The following is a 6,531-nucleotide window of genomic DNA, read 5'->3' on the forward strand; positions in this document are numbered from 1 at the left end:
CAGCCATCCCAATTAAACCACTGCCACCCCATGAGAGATTTCTTTCTTTGAAGGGAGAAAGCAGGCTCCAATTCCACTGGCAGCAAAGCTGCCATCTCTGCCACAAATTAACAGCCAGCCTTTTTCTCTGCAGGTGCCAGCTTTGCCCCTCTGCACTCAAAATTCAGCTTTTTTTTCTCCCTCTTGTTCTGTCATCACAACTCACTGCCAGTGGCACTTTATCTCATCCCATTTCATGGGTCACATGTGCAGCATTGTCTTGTTCAAATTATGAAGGCACAAACACCACCTGCCACTGGTTTGTGGGTTGTTAATCTGCCTTATCTGTGTTCAGGTAATCCATGTGCCATTTTCTAAGCACCAAAACTCCATGATTTCTATTTGTTTTACCCAAAACTCCATATTCTGAAATCTTGTGGTTATGAGAACCCTGGGTTTGATTTAAAATAACAGTAAAATCAGCAAATTACAGAAATTACTTTTAGTCATGTGAGTGACCCTGTGGTAAAACAAAAAATAATTTAAGGCAAGAGTCAAAAGGAAGAAATGGGGAGGAAAAAAATCACTAGCACCACCAGAATAATATGTACAGCAGTTCAGACTACAAGGGCAATAATAAAATCCAGATACAAGGTACTTCATCCTAAGGTTAATTCCCAGTGAAGTTTCCAAATTGCATTTGCCTTACACTCATATCAGCACAACTCCTCTCAGGGTTGGAATGGTATCACTGAAGAAAAAATAAATAGTATTTAACTGTTCAGAATTCCTCTTTTTTCCCCTCTGCCTGGATTTCCTACGGCATTTATCTGGGGTCAGTGCAATACACTCTGATTTCCAGAAATGTGCATTGGACACCCAATACATGCATTTTCTTCAGGGATTTGGTAATATCTAGCCCAGAGAATTTGGGGTCCAACCCCTTTCCAGCAGGAGTGTCCCCTCTCCATGGATCCTCCCACACTCCCTGTGTGCACTCCTAAATGTGCCTGCAGCATTTTCAGGCACCTTTACAGGAACCAGTCCTCCAGCTGAGCCCATTTCCAAAGAGGAACAAAGACACATTTACCCAAGCAAAAAGAAATATTTGAAAATTCAGATGATTAAATACAGCCTGCTGTTCATTTTACCTCTGTGGTCTCTGCTAAGTACCATAAATCCTGGTTTCCCTTTGAGACAAATTGTCACATTATAGCCCTGCTATACAGGCATACACACATTCCTTGCTATAAAGAGAAGGAGAGAAATCCATGCCAGATTAGGACATATGGAATCTCTGTTTATGGATAAATCATTTTTAAACCCCCTCTCTCTCCCCCTCCATGAGTCATGTGTGAATTGCTTAAAGTGTCCTGTCAACAATAGTTTATTTACATACAGAACTAATTAGCATTATTATGGCAGATTGTAGAAGCAGGATTATAGCTGGGAGACATTATCAAATGAGTGATGCCATTTTAGGAAGGTTGGGGAATGGAGGTTTGCAGCTCTCCAGCCCAGAATTCCATAAATTGGCCACCTTCCAAGGGTGTCAAGATGAAACCCATTTTTAACATTTCTTCCATTACTGATAATATCACTTCGCAATTAAAAGCCTGAGTCCTAATTTGTATTGTCTTGATTTTTTTGTAGTATGCATTTCAGAGTAGAGCCTGATCAGCTTATTTTGCTTGTAGCCCACTTTCTCAGTTCCATATCTTAGCACCACAAAATTGAGTTTAGATTTGCAGTACTACAGATCTATTAATAATTTTTAAAAGCTTTAAATGCCCTAAAACATTTATATTCTCTGTTTGAAGATTATTTAAAGTCAGCAACTAAATTTTAAACTAAATTAAATTTATATAGCCTCTTTAGGTTAGTGAGCATAGTACATACAGCTACTCTGGGACTTGCATGGACCTTTCATCATTAATAAGTGGAACAAGATAATTACATGCTCCAGTAGCTCTTAGGGGTCTAGAAGTTATCACCACATAACCTGCTTTATAATGCAGGGAGAAATCATCTGTGCTAGAGCTGGGGGTATAACTCAAAGAAATTTCCATAAATATATAAACACTGTGAAATGAATTCATGTGATGTGCAGGCATTTCATTTCAGAGCTGCTAATGTGTTTGCCCATTAATTTGTCAGGAATGTTCACTTTGATTTGCTCCATTTACCTTAGGAGGATGTTCAACAGCAAAACAGCCAGAACTGCAAAATTAGTCCACAAAAGGGCATCTCAGGTAAGTGCTGCTGAATTTGCTCTAAAAGGTCCATGCACAGATGTCTGCTCGGGTAGAAAAATGCAGAAAGAGCAAGGGCCAGAAGCTGCCTGGAGCTCTGGAGAGGATCTCTGGCTCCACACACACACCTGACTGAGGGAGATGCCTCCTCCTTCGCTCCACAGAGAGGGGAGTACACCTCTTTTTGGCAGGATCACTCTGCTCCCATCTTACTGCCTCCCTTCTGGGGCTACACCTCCACACCAGCTAGGACAAAGCACTCAGAAAGCTCTGGGAAAAAACTGTGACATTATTTGGAATTTCAGCTAATAAGTGCTTTCTAGCTGGTTCCAGATTTCCCTGGGATTATTTCCAGATTATTATTATTACATTCAGACTGTGATGGACAAGTTTTCCGTGCAGGGCTTTGCAAAGCTCCCTGCACAGGCAGAGTGGCTCTGTGAGAGGGCACAGCCTCCCTGCCCTGGGATGGAGCCCTGCAGCTCCCTGGGGTCAGCAGGCAGGGCCTTCCAGGACCAGAAAGGAGCTCTTTGCTGGGAGATGCTTCACTTCCACCCCACAAACAATAAACAGTGATTTCTCAAGCCTTCTGCACCCCTTTGGATGGACAAATGTAGGAGCATCGGGGGTAGGAGGGTCAGGATGGACAGAGACCAGAGATCTCTGCAGCCAGGTCGTGGAACTCGGGTTTATTGCAAAGGGCCTGGGTGCAGGGCCCTGCTGGGATTTGGGGTTTATTGCAAAGGGCCTGGGTGCAGGGCCCTGCTGGGATTTGGGGTTTATTGCAAAGGGCCTGGGTGCAGGGCCCTGCTGGGAGCTGCAGCCACAGCTAGAGCAGGCCCCAGAGAAGAGAGGGGGAGAGAGGATGAGAGGGTGAGAGAGTAAAAGGGGTAAGAGAGTAAAAGGCAAGAGCTAAAACAAGAGGTGAAAGTGTGAAGTTCCTGTTACAATACAATAAATCTCCTTCTGTGTTGAATATTCTAACTCTAACCGATCTAGTACAAGATATAAATCCTATAGCATTTCCATACAGCCTATAAGAATCACTATGTTACCATACTGTGCTACATTTTAAACCCTACAAACTCCTCTTTGGGCCCCTTCTGCCAAGCTGGCAGGGTCTGCTCTGCCCCTTGGAGCTGTCTGCAAGCAGAGGATATCAGATGGGTATCCTCTCATCAAAAGGGGATCACCTTCAGCCGGCCAAACCATTGTTTTCCAGTTGTTCAGTAACTAAGTTATCTCAAAACTTGCTTTCATTTCAATCTCGCTTATAGTTTCTATATTCTCAAAATCTTTTGCCAGACAATCATATTTATAAGGCTTTCTTGTTTAATCTTCCCCAACAGACAAAAATCCCTACAAGACCTGTGAGATCTCCAGCTGCAGCCACTGGCACGGCTGTGGCAGTCACCACAGGCCCACCTTGCTCTCTGTCACCCCTGGCTTTCACACAGCCCCTCAGGGGGTTGCAGGGGGCCCTGCCAGGTCCCCACACATCCAGCCTGTGCAGGCAGGCCCACACAGCTGGCTTGGGAGCATCACCCAACCCTGGCACAGCACCAGGGACTGGAAAGGCAGAAAGCATGGGCAAGCTTAGGAACAGGCAAGTGGAAACCTGCACAGCCTTGGGCATCTAGAAATGGTCTGAAGAGGTATTAGATAAGCACAGGGGTTGCCATCTGAACAACTTCTCTGTTTCTGTTTGGCACAGATGTTCACATTTTGGGGTGTTTGAGGGGGTTTTTTTGCAAGCGTGTTCCTAGTGTTTCCCCTTGTCCTGATTTTTCCAGTTTCTGACCATTTTTAACAGTTAACAAGAGCTGAGCAATTACAAGATCGAGCCCTGGAGAAGTTGCATTGCTCAAAAGCCAAAACAGGAAGTTTTAGTCTTGCTAAGAACTGGAGTTGATAGCAGTGAGGAACAGAGCCCATTCTAGCACCACGAGCATTTCAAAGGGCATTAAAGGACTACACTGCCTTTTCCTCAGGGAAAGAGGACTGGCATACAAGCCCTGGGCTGAAGGCAATAGGGAAGAATACTGGGAAGAGCACTGCCAATCCTTCCTCACCTCCTTTGGGATCTAGAAAGGGATGCTGCTGTTGGAGATAGGAATGGGTGTGAAGAAAATGGAAACAAATACTGGGGACCTCAAGAAAGTGTTTGCAAAGCCTGCCAGGTGAGATTCCCACACAAGCTGACAGAAACAAATGCTCTTAAAAGTTCCTTCCTTCACAGCACCACCCCACAGATCCACTTGGAATGGCAGCCCCCTCAGATTCTCCCTCCCAAAAGCAGAGCAGCCAGATCTGCCCTGCAGGTATCAGGCAGATGTGCTGGGCTGGGCTCCCAGCAGGGACCAGTGCTGTTTGCCTTGCACACTCCCCAGGCTGATATTTGAAACCTCAGCTTCCACTTATTCACATCTTCAGAGAGAGATACCTTTGTTCCTTTGCTCTTGGCATTTTGATCCCCAAACACTTGAGTAAGGAGTGTTTTGATTGTGTGAGGATGAGGGCAGCAGGGATCCTCTCCTGTCACTACAGCACATGCACTTGGTACACAAGAGGCTCTCAGCGAGTCAGGTTTCACTCCTGACATTGGGTTTTCTGTGTGAACCATTTATTTTGCTGAGTTGGCATTTATACACCCTCCCCCTCTCACCATTTGAAATCCGAGACAAATATAAGCTTGAAGTCTTGACTTTTTTTCCCCCCCAAGAAAGTTAAGCTGGTGTGGCCACCCAAATTCCAGACCAAGCTGCTGAAACCCCATTTCACTGTTCATAAAGCATGTAAGGTCTGCCTGGTGCTAGTTCCCACATTCCTGATCCAGGCAAGCTGGATTAAAGTTCCTCCCTTACAGCCTGCACCTCTCCTCCATGCATCTAAACTTACAGGGATGAATCCCCACAAAGGAAAGCCTGGACAAGCACAAACTAATTTTTCCACAAATTTAAGTGCAGGACAACCTCCCCTCCCTGGCTTTCTCCCCATTATCCAGCTGTGCCCATAAAGCAGAGTCTGACCAAGCAAGGCAGGGGTTGAAGGCAGCTATTAAATCTGCTCCCTGGAGCTTTAACACTTGGAGCAATTTGTAGTGGAATTACTCTCCCAGCTCAGCTTGCAAACCACCTCCACACAGGGTTCAGTGCTGGGGTTGAGAAAGCTGCTCTGTGCCAACCTTTCCTCTCCAGAGGAGGGGCTCAGATGGGCACACATCCCCACAGTGCCCTTCCAGCTGGCAGGGGAGCCCAAATCCAGCCCCTTCTCCTTCTTGAAGCACGTTATTGTTAGTGTGAGCTAATCTGCCAGATATGCCAACTGCCTGGCAAGCAATCCCAGGCAGCATTGTTTGTTTAGGATTGGACTGGGCTCTATGAATCCAAATTAGACATGGGGTTTTTTTTATAACCACCTCAGCCAGGAATGTCTGAAGGTGTGTTGGGGTTGAGGAGGCAGGGAAACAGCAAAACAGGCCACAAGCCTAGAGCTTTATAAGGGTTTGTGCGTGTTTCTTTTTTTAATTATTACCTCGCCTCTGCTTTAGATTCTTTGGGAAACCAGAAACCAGAGTGTACCTGTATACCAAATTCTCCTTATCACCACACAACAGAGGCACTGATTTGCTTTTCAGCAATGGGCTACAGAAACCAGATTGTTTATTCTTTGGGTTCTTTTGTTTGTGTTTTCTTTCTCCCTCTCCTCTGGAGGGCCCTCAAACACTTTACTGGTGAGCACTGGAAAAGAGAAAAGAGGAGTCCATGAGTACCTCAGCTCCTCCTTCATGGCCACCTCTGCCCCAGAGGAAATGCAGACCCTCCAGTCTCACCAATGATTAGGGGATGAACTAGTTCCTCAGCAGGGCATCGAGCTATTCTAGAGCCACATCCCATCCCACTTGGACAGCTCTCATATGTTCATGTTCACACACCTACACAAAGTTCACAAAAAACCCAGGCAGCTGAAGAGTTGTTGCTATTTCTCTCTAGTCCCAACATTGCCAAGGAAAGGGAAAATGGGGGACTTAGTTGAAATAAGCTGGAGCACTTCTTGCTCCATCCCCATGCAAAGCAGCCAACCTGGGAAACCTCTTGCAGCCAAAAAACACAGACCAGGCTCCAGCTCAAGGACTAGAAAGTGGCTCCATCATGGTTATGGAAGATGAACATTATATTCAAGCTTCAAAATTACTCACCCTTAACAAAAAACAGCCATTGCCAGCTCCTTCCTGAGAGGAGCTGCCCTTGGGATGGAGCAAGAGAGGTGCTGATGCCAGCCCAGGAGCCCTGCAAGCCTG

This window comes from Zonotrichia albicollis, chromosome 11 (assembly GCF_047830755.1).
Source record: "Zonotrichia albicollis isolate bZonAlb1 chromosome 11, bZonAlb1.hap1, whole genome shotgun sequence".
In the NCBI taxonomy this organism is placed as follows: Eukaryota; Metazoa; Chordata; class Aves; order Passeriformes; family Passerellidae; genus Zonotrichia; species Zonotrichia albicollis.